The sequence below is a fragment of the Castor canadensis genome, chromosome 8 (genome assembly GCF_047511655.1).
Source record: "Castor canadensis chromosome 8, mCasCan1.hap1v2, whole genome shotgun sequence".
Classification (NCBI taxonomy): Eukaryota; Metazoa; Chordata; class Mammalia; order Rodentia; family Castoridae; genus Castor; species Castor canadensis.
This window is the reverse complement of record NC_133393.1, coordinates 92933319-92943489: the sequence shown is the minus strand read 5'-3', so window position 1 is coordinate 92943489 and position 10171 is coordinate 92933319. Positions and strand designations below refer to the sequence as shown.

Genomic DNA, 10171 nt, shown 5'->3' with positions numbered 1-10171 from the left:
CAAAAGGAACTAAGACAGAACTGATTCACTTCCTTAGAGTAGGGAAGGTTTGGTGACTGCTGCACTTACATTCAGTTCTTTTTTCTCCTTACTCTTTCCTACTCTGTTCTCCACTCTTTACTTGCATTTTGTGACTTTGACATTTTTGAAGAATACTTATCAGATATTTTGTAGAAATTTTATATTTCACATTAAAAATTTTATATCAATTTTTCAGCATATAAAAGGATAAAAAGCCTTTACAGTAATAGCTACTGATGCATAGTGATATATATATATATATATATATATATATAAAACTATGGATAGTCTCTTCTTTCATCTATTTTCACCTAGTTTGTATAACTGCACAAATATTGATTTATCTCTTTACAAATATTGATTTTTTGTACAAATATAGATAAAATACAAGCCATAAGATTTTATCATACATATGCAGCTTCAGTTAGATATTGTTGCAACATTCTCACACAATTTAGAGCTCAGTGGCAGAGTAAATAATCAAATTACATTTTCTATTATTCTCATTCTTGCCTCCCATGGATGCTATCTCATTATTCTCCTCCTAATTGTAACTAAGTATAACTAAACAGGAGCCTATTCATATGGGTAATTAATTTATTTTGAAGTTAAACAGATAAGCAGGTAAAGTTATTTCTACTTGAAACAACTAGAAAATAATTTGGCTTTAAGACCCAGTGTTATGTTGCAGTAAATGTTTGTAAAAAAGGTGGAGAAATATTTATTATAGATTGAGTTTGTTAGAAAAAAAATTATGTGCAGAGCTGAACTTGCATTGATGTTTCAATAAATTGTAGTATGTTGATAGGAAGATCATTTATACAGCAAGACAATATAATCAGTGAGATTATTGTAAGTCAACATTTCACCAAGAGCTAACTAACCTATATACCTACATTAAATGGTCCTGACATTGCTTAAGTCCTTATCATTAGCCAGGAACAGCAGTTGACACAAATACTGAGCACTATCAAGAGCTAAGAAGTACTCTATGCAGGCTTTCAGCATCAGTAGGTACACAGATTTGTCAATACTCACTCCCAAAATGGAAACAAAAAATACAAATCAACAAAAAGTAGAAAACAATTGAGTTCAATTTATTCTTTTATTTTTTAAAAAAGCTCTTTTTTATTATTGTGGTGGGTATGGGTATGTTGTAACATTTACATAATTTGGATTATGATTACTTTGTTAACTAATAAATGTTAAGAGACTGATTTAAGAGTAAGCTTCAAAAAATTTTTTAAATTTATTTTAGATTTTTTTCTATGCAAATGTGACAATACACAATAATTTAAGAGAGAAAAATCAGAATAGATAGAATAAGAAAAGAAAAAAAATGAGTGGGAAAATGATTTTAAAAAAGTACTGATACAGTTTAGAAGAAATGATTTAACCTTGCCCTAAGAAGCAGAGCTTTTGTTATTCATAAAATAATATAAGTCAATGCATTGGAATTTTTGTTTAGGTATAATTCTTCTTCAATCTGTAGAGACAGATTAAGAGATTAAAATTTGTTTTTAGTTGTTTGCTGGTCCTGTTTTTATATTTCAATTTGAGCCTTCAGTTTTATTACAATTTATCATTGTTCCTATTCTCTACTTTCACTTTCCTGAAGTTAATGATGGGAAACCTAACATCAGTGACAGAATTCATTCTTCTTGGACTGACAGATGATGTCATGCTTCAAGCTGTGCTTTTCCTTTTTCTGCTTCTAAATTATTTTTTAAGTATCATGGGAAATCTGACCATCATCATTCTGACCCTACTGGATCAGCACCTCCAGACGCCTATGTATTTCTTCCTCCAAAATTTTGCAATTTTGGAAATATCTTTTACCTCTGTCTTTGTTCCCCAAACTCTAGTCAATATTGAAACTGGAGACAAGATTATCCTTTGCTGGTTGCTCACTCAGTATTTTTTTGTAATCCTTCTGGGAGCAACTGAATTTTACCTTTTATCTGCCATGTTTTATGATCACTATGTTGCCATTTGTAGACCCTTGCATTACACAGCTGTAATGAGCAAGAGACTTTGCATTCAACTTGTCCTAAGTTCCTGGCTCTCTGGTTTTGTGGTTGTCATTGTGTCACATGTAATGACTGATCAGCTGCCTTTCTGTGCATCCAATGTCATCAGTCATTATTGTTGTGATTAGACTATATTATTGCATTTGTCCTGTGTAGACACATTTTGTAGAAAGGATTCACTTTGTGCTTGCTGCGGTGACCCTAATCCTTACCATGATTCTGGTGATTCTTTCCTATACCTGCATTATCAGGACCATTCTGAGAATCCCTTCCATTCAACAGAGAAAAAAACCCTTTTCTACATGTTCCTTTCACATGATTGTGGTCTTGCTTTCTTATGGAAGCTGTATCTTCATGTATATAAATCCTTCTGTCAAGGATGCAAAAAATTTTAATAAGAGGGTGGCTGTTTTAAACAACTCCATTGCCCCTGTGTTGAATCCCTTCATCTACACTCTAAGGAAAAAGCAAGTGAAAATAGCCTTCAAAGATATGTTCAGTAAAATGGCAACTTTTATTAAAAAGTGAAACTCTTTGAAGCTCATTATTAATATAAGAAATGTTTAGAAGACCATAGTTGTAATGTCATGCAATTCAAACATATTTTCTCCATTTTGTAATCAGTATTCTGTAATCAGTATTTACCGTATGTAATCAGTATTCTGTAATCAGTATTTACCGTATACCCTGATACGGTAAAAGTAGTTTTTCATTTTGCTCCTTTTAAAAACATCCAGATGTATCCCATTTACTGTGTGGGATGGAGGAGAATGTTTCTCCCTTTTCCCCTATTTTTTATCCTGTTTTTCTAAAACAAATCCTTGCCAAATTTAAAATATATATATATATCCAGATGTGTTTGTGTCCTCTAACCCTTTATTGTTATTTTTATCTATTTAGAAGAAGAGTTAAACCCAACTAGGGTGCAGAACCAGAAAACGTGTGCTCTTTGTCTCCAAAATCTTGCTGAGACCCTGGAGCTTCACTTGGTGGAAATAAAACACCAAGGAGAATCAAAATTTAGACACCCTGATCCCTAGCCTGTAGAAAGCTTCTCCACACCACATTACACTGAGAAAACAGGTGGACTGCAGCTACCACCACCTCGGCTGCTGGCTCCAAACCTGCTTGGGAGACATTCATCAGACCAAACAGGTGAGTGCCAACTGCCATGCAGTATTACACCAGCCACCCCTGGGATAAACCAGCACAACCCCCTGGCCAGACTGCTCCCCCCAAAAAAAAAACCTGAACAATAAACAATGAGCTGAAAACTAGCACACAGTGGAAGGGGTGTCTGTAAGTGCACTGAAAGCACACCAGAGAAGGGGGGAAGAACAAGAAGCTAATCTCCAAGTGAACTATCAGTAAACAAATGGCTGGAAAGGCAGGAACATGGACAGTGGGTGGGTGATAAGCCACTGCCTGAAGTAGGGCAGGTAGTGGACCACAAAGCCCATCTCCTGAGCCAGTGAGCAACACCCAAAGTCAAATATTCTGCAAAATTGAAAACAAACAGCAAACCATCACATCATGCCAACAGCAGGGGAGGCTGACCTTGACAAAGAGAAGGAGGGTGAAACAAAGAAACAAGTCCCTAGTAAACAAGTACACCAAAAAGCTATCTCTAAACCAAGACAGCTGGTGGACTACAGAGCTGATCTCCTGAACCTGAGGACAGCATGCAAGCTTAAATGCCACACTTCATTGAGGGAAAAGACCAAGCAGCTGCTGCTGAAAGACAGAAGAATAAAACCCAGGAAATCACCTGGGGAGACCATGACAGAACTTTTGCTTATACGCGAACACCAGGTCTGGATGCTGGAGGAGTAACACCAGAACTTAAACCAAGGCTGAAATTCTATTGTTCCTGAATGTGAAGATTTTTGTTTGTTTGTTTTGTTTCTTGTTTGTTTGTTCATCTATCCCAAAGATTTCTTTGAGATTTTTTTGTTGTTGTTGTTAGTTTTATTATTGTGGGTTTTCTATTTTTACTTCTACTCCTAGTATCTTTTTTCTCTTTTTAAATTTTCTTTCTATACTGTCAGCTTAACTGTCATCATCCTCTCATTCCTACTCTCACCCCCTTCACTTTCCATCCTTCTCCTGTGCTAAAACCCATTGCTCCCCTATCAAACAACTCATTCTGCCTGCTCTCATCCCCTCTCTTCCCCCATACCTCACCTTCCCCTCCCATTGTCCCCAAACGTGTTACCAGACTACTCCCTCCTTCACACTCATCACCCACTAAACAAACTACTATACAGACTCTACACAACCCTGAATCCCTGCAATCCCTAACACTAATACCCTCTTCTACAATAACAAAAATATACCCAAACACACATAAAGACCACAAAAACAGCAGCCCCTACACTGCTTTCCCCACTCACGCTCTGCATTTCCCATTTCCACCTTTAATGCCATCCTATCCAACTCCCCAAATTTCTATAGCTAGCATTACAAACATTAACCCCCCAACTCCTGCTGCTTATAGCTATTACCACCAGGGGATCTTCTATATAACACATAAACTACTGGTAGTGTATTAAACCTGTGAATTAGTCAATATTAAATTACACACAGACCAGGGACAGAAATAAAACACACACTCTTAGCTAAAAACCAAGATAGCCACAAAACGAAAATTAAATCAAGGGAAAGAAAACAGGTGACTGAAATCACCAACTACCCTATCAAGATCAAAGATGCACAGTACAAAGTGGAGCAATGGGAAGAAGTAAAAAGGATGGAAACCATTGTCAGTCCCCCAAAATAATTGAATACATGATTCAGAAGGAAATGAAGAAAATGGATAGCCAGCTCCAGACTCCAACAAAATAAAGATAAATGACACCAAGGAACCCAACGATGTCCAGAAAAACACTCTCAATGAAGCAATCCTGCAAGTAATCACTGAGAATTTCATGGAGATGATACTAGACATGGTAAACCAAAATGTTTAGGAGACACTCAAGAAATTTCAAGACACCAAAAATAAAGAATATGAGAAGACACAAAAACAGATAAATGAACTCATAGGAGCCCTAAATAAACACAAAAGTGAAATAGAGAACACTACAAACAGGAGATAAATGAATTAAAGATAAAAATAGACAATATTAAGGAGGAAGTGACCCATGATATAGAAAACCACAGAAAAAAGAATCAAACAGAAACACAAAACACAGTGGAAGCCCTCTCAAGCAAACTAGAACAAGCTGAAGACAGAATCTCAGAACTTGATGGTAAAATGGAAATTGAAGGAAAAATTGAACAGCTATTAGTCAAACAACTCAAGTCCTGCTAAAGGAATATGCAAGAACTCACTGACTCCATCAAAAGACCAAACTTGAGAACCATGGGCATTGAAGATGCAGAAAATGTCCAAACAAAAGGGATTCATTACATATTCAATAAAATAATAACAGAAAATTTCCCAAATCTAGAGAAAGTTATGCCAATTCAGGTACAGGAAGCCTCCAGGACACCAAACAGACATGACCAAAATAGATCTTCCCTATGACATATTATCATTAAAACAACAAGTACAGAGAATAGAGAAAGAATATTGAAGGTTGGAAGAGAGGAAAAACAAATAAAATGCAAAGGTAAACCCATCAAAATCACAGCAGATTTCTCAATGGAAACCTTAAATCAAGTAGGGCATGGAGTGAGCTATTCTGGGCACTGAATGAAAATAAATTCAACCCTAGGACACTCTACCCAGAAAAACTATCATTCAAAATAGATGGAGCAGTAAAAGTCTTCCATGATAAGCACAAACTAAAACAATATATGGCCACCAAGCCATCACTACAAAAGATTCTTCAAGGATTTCTGCACACAGAAAAAGAAAGCAAACAAAACCATGGGAAGACAGGCCAAATCAAACCACAGGAGAAGAAAAGACAAGGATTCAGAGATAAACATTGATTCAGCTGTACACTGAAACCTTTAAACAACAAAAACAACTAAACATCAGGAATCACCAAATACCTATCAATATTGACACTGAATGTCAATGAAATCAATTTCTCCATCAAAAGACACCATTTGGCAAACTGGGTAAAAAAGGAAGATCAACGAATCTGTTGTTTACAGGAGACCCATCTCCTGACAGAAACAAACACTGGCTTAGGGTGAAGGCTAGAAGATTTGCCAAGTCAATGGCCCATGAAAACAATCAGGAGTAGAAATACTTATCTCAGACAAAGTAGACTTCAAACTTACATTGATCAAATGAGATAAAGAAGATACTTCATACTAATAAAAGGGAAAATACACCAAAAGGAAATCATTATCAATCTATATGCACTCAATGTCAGTGTAACCAATTTCATCAAGCATACTCTAAAGGATTTAAAAGTACATATAGACTCCAACACAGTGGTAGAGGGAGATTTTAATACCCCCCTATCAACAATAAATAAAGAAATTCTAGAACTAAATCACAACATAGATCAAATGGATCTAGCTGATGTCTACAGAATATTTCATCCAACTGCTGCACAATATACATTCTTCTCAGCAGCCCATGGAACTTTCTCCAAATTTGATCATATCTTAGGACACAAAGCAAGCCTCAGCCTATATAAGAAAATAGAAATAATCTCCTGCATTCTATCTGATCACAATGCATTAAAACTAGAACTCAACAACAAAAACAATAGCAGAAAATGTGCAAACAATTGGAAGCTGAACAACACAGTGCTCAATGATCAATGGGTCATTGATGAAATAAAAGAGGAAATTAAAAGGTTCCTGGATGTGAATGAAAGTGAAAACATGACCTACCAGAATCTATGGGACACAACAAAGGCAGTAGTAAGTTTATAGCCATGAGTGCATATATTAATGGTCAGAAAGATCTCAAATCAATGTACAGCTCAAACTCCTAGAAAAACAAGAACAAGCAAAATGCAAAACAAGCAAAAGGAGAGAAATAATAAAAATAAGGGCTGAAATTAATGAAGTAGATACCAAAAAAAAAAAAAAAGAAAGAAAGAAAGAACAAAGACATTCAAAGAATCAATGAAACAAAAAGCTGGTTCTTTGAGAAAATAAAAAAGATTGACAGACCTCTGGCAAATCCAACTAAAAAGAGGAGGGGAAAAAACCCAAGTCAGGAAAAACAAAAACACTAAAATGGAGATAGCAGTAAACACATGGAAATGCAGGGAATCATCAGAGACTACTTTGAGAAACTATATTCCAATAAATTTGATAATCTTGAAGAAATGGACAAATTCCTTGATACTTATTACCATCCAAAATTGAGCCAAGGGGATATTAACCACCTCAATAGATCTTTAACACAAAATGAAATTGAAGCAATAAAGAGTCTTCCAAAAAAGAAAAGTCCAGGATCTGATGGATTCTCTGCTGAATTCTATCAGACCTTTAAAAAAAAGAACAGATACCAACTTTTCTTAAACTTTTCCATGAAATAGAAAGGGAAGGAAAACTGCCTAACTCATTCTATGAAGCCAATATTACACTCATCCCAAAACCAAAGACACCTCCAAAAAGGAGAACTATAGACAAATCTCCTTAATGAATGCCAATGCAAAAATCCTCAATAAAATAATGGCAAACTGAATTCAACAACATATCAGAAACATCATTCACCTAGACTAAGTCAGCTTCATCCCAGAGATGCAGGGGTGGCTCAACATATGAAAATCTATTAATGTAATGCAGCACATTAGCAAAAGCAAAGACAAAACCATTTGATCATCTCAAAAGATTTAGAAAAAGCCTTTGATAAGATTCAACACCACTTCAAGATAAAAACTCTAAGAAAATTAGGACTAAAAAAATGTACCTCAATGTTATAAAGGCTAGGTATGACAAACCTATAGCCAACATCACACATAATCAAGAAAAACTGTAACCATTTTCCCTAAAATCAGGAACAAGAAAAGGGTGTCCACTATCCCCACTCTTATTCAACATAGGCCTGGAATTCCCAGCCAGAGCAATTAGGCAAGAAGGAGAAATAAAATGAATACAAATAGGTAAAGAAACAGTCAAAATATCCCTATTTGCAGATGACATGGTCCTATACCTCAAAAACTGAAATACTCTGTGCCAAAACTCCTAGACACCATCAACGGCTTCAGCAAGGTGTCAGAATACAAAATCAACTTTCAACAATCATTAGCTTTTCTATTCACCAACAGTGAATAAACTGAGAAGGAATATATGGAAACAATTCCATTTACAATAGCTTCAGAAAAAAATCAAATATCTAGGAGTAAACTTAACAAAGGATGTGAATGACCTCTACAAGGAGAACTACAAACCTGAGAAGAAAGAGATTGAGGAAGACTACAGAAGGTGGAAAGATCTTCCATGCCCATAGATTGGTAGAATCAACATAGTAAAAATGGCTACACTACCAAAAGCAATCTACAAGTTTAATGCAATTCCCATCAAAATCCCCCAATGACATTCATCACAGAGACTGAAAAATTACCCAAAAGTTCATTTGGAAACACAGGAGACAATGAATAGCCAAGGCAATTTTGAGAAAAAAGAGCAATGCTGGAGGTATTACAGTGCCCAACTTCAAATTATATTCCAGGAAATACCAATAAAAACAGCATGGTATTGGCACAAAAACAGATATGAAGACCAGTGGAACAGAATATATTACTCGGATATGAATCCACACATCTATGCCCATCTTATTTTTGACAAAGGTGCCAAAAACACGTGATGGAAAATAGACAGCCTCTTCAAGAAATGTTGCTTTGAAAAATGGTTATTTGCCAGCAGAAAAACCTTAACTAGATCCGTGTTTTTCACCCTGTAGTAATATCAACTCAAAATGGATCACTTGATTCATTTAATATCAAACCAAAACCTCTGAAGTTACTACAGAAAAGAGCAGGGAATACTCTGGAAGCAATAGGTATAGGCAATGACTTCTTCAATAGAACCCCAGCAGTTTAGCAACTAAGAGAAAGAAAGGATAGACAAATGGGACTACATGAAATTAAAAAGCCTCTGCACAACAAAAAAATGATGTCTAAACTGAAGAGACAACCCACAGAGTGGGAGAAAATATTTGCCACCTATACATCAGACAAAAGACTGATAACCGGAATAAAGAGGGAGCTCAAAAAACTAAACTCCCCCCAAATCAATGAACTAATAAAGAAGTGGGCAACTGAACTAAACAGAAATTTCTCAAAAGAAGAAATTCAAATGGCCAAAAAACATGCTCCCCATCTCTGGCCATAAAGGAAATGCAAATCAAAACCACACTAAGATTCCACCTCACCCCTATTAGAATAGCTTCATTAAAACACCACCAACTACAAATGTTGGCATGGATGTGGGGAAAAAGGAACCCTTGTACACTGCTGGTGGGAATGTAAGCTAGTACAACCACACTGGAAAACAATATGGAGGCTTCTTTAAAAATCTAAACATAGATCTGCCATATGACCCAGTAAACCCAAAAGAATGTGACTCAGTTTACTCCAGAGGCACCTGCACATCCATGTTTATTGCAGCTCTATTTACAATCACCAAGTTATGGAAACAACAAAGATGTCCCACTACTGACAAACTTATTAAGAAGATGTGGTATTTATACACAACGGAATTTTACGCAGCCATGAAGAAGAATGATATCTTGTCATTCACAAACAATTGGTTGGAAAGCCAAAAAAATCATATGTTCTCCTTCATATGCAGACTTTAGACCTAAAATAAATACAGTAATATTATTGGACATGGGTCACATGCTGAGGGGAGAACACATACAGAAAGAATAGAAAAAGGTAGGAAACCAAAAACTTGAAAGTGTTTGATGTCCCCACTGCAGAGGAGCTAATATATCAACCTTAAAATGACAGAGGTCACTATGAGAGGGTAACTGGTAAGTAGTGAAGAAGTCTGGTAGAGATATGTCTTATTGTTGCTTATTTCTTCTCTTCAACAAAGTTGGAGAAGAAGGTAGAACAGGTTTTGTCTGGAAGCAAAGGGGTAGGGAAAAGTGAGCAGGGTTGGAGGGAAAGGGGGAGAGATGGCCCAAACAATGTATGTACATATGAATAAATGAATAAATAAACCAAAAAAATGTATTTGACAATTTCAGTGTCACT

The 10171-nt window shown here is 35.9% G+C and overlaps 1 pseudogene; it reads left to right on the top strand.

The window, feature by feature from the left end:
* The first annotated feature begins 1645 nt into the window (after nucleotides 1-1645).
* On the top strand, nucleotides 1646-2579 carry LOC141425522 (olfactory receptor 2AP1-like; annotated as a pseudogene).
* Nucleotides 2580-10171: the final 7592 nt, after the last annotated feature.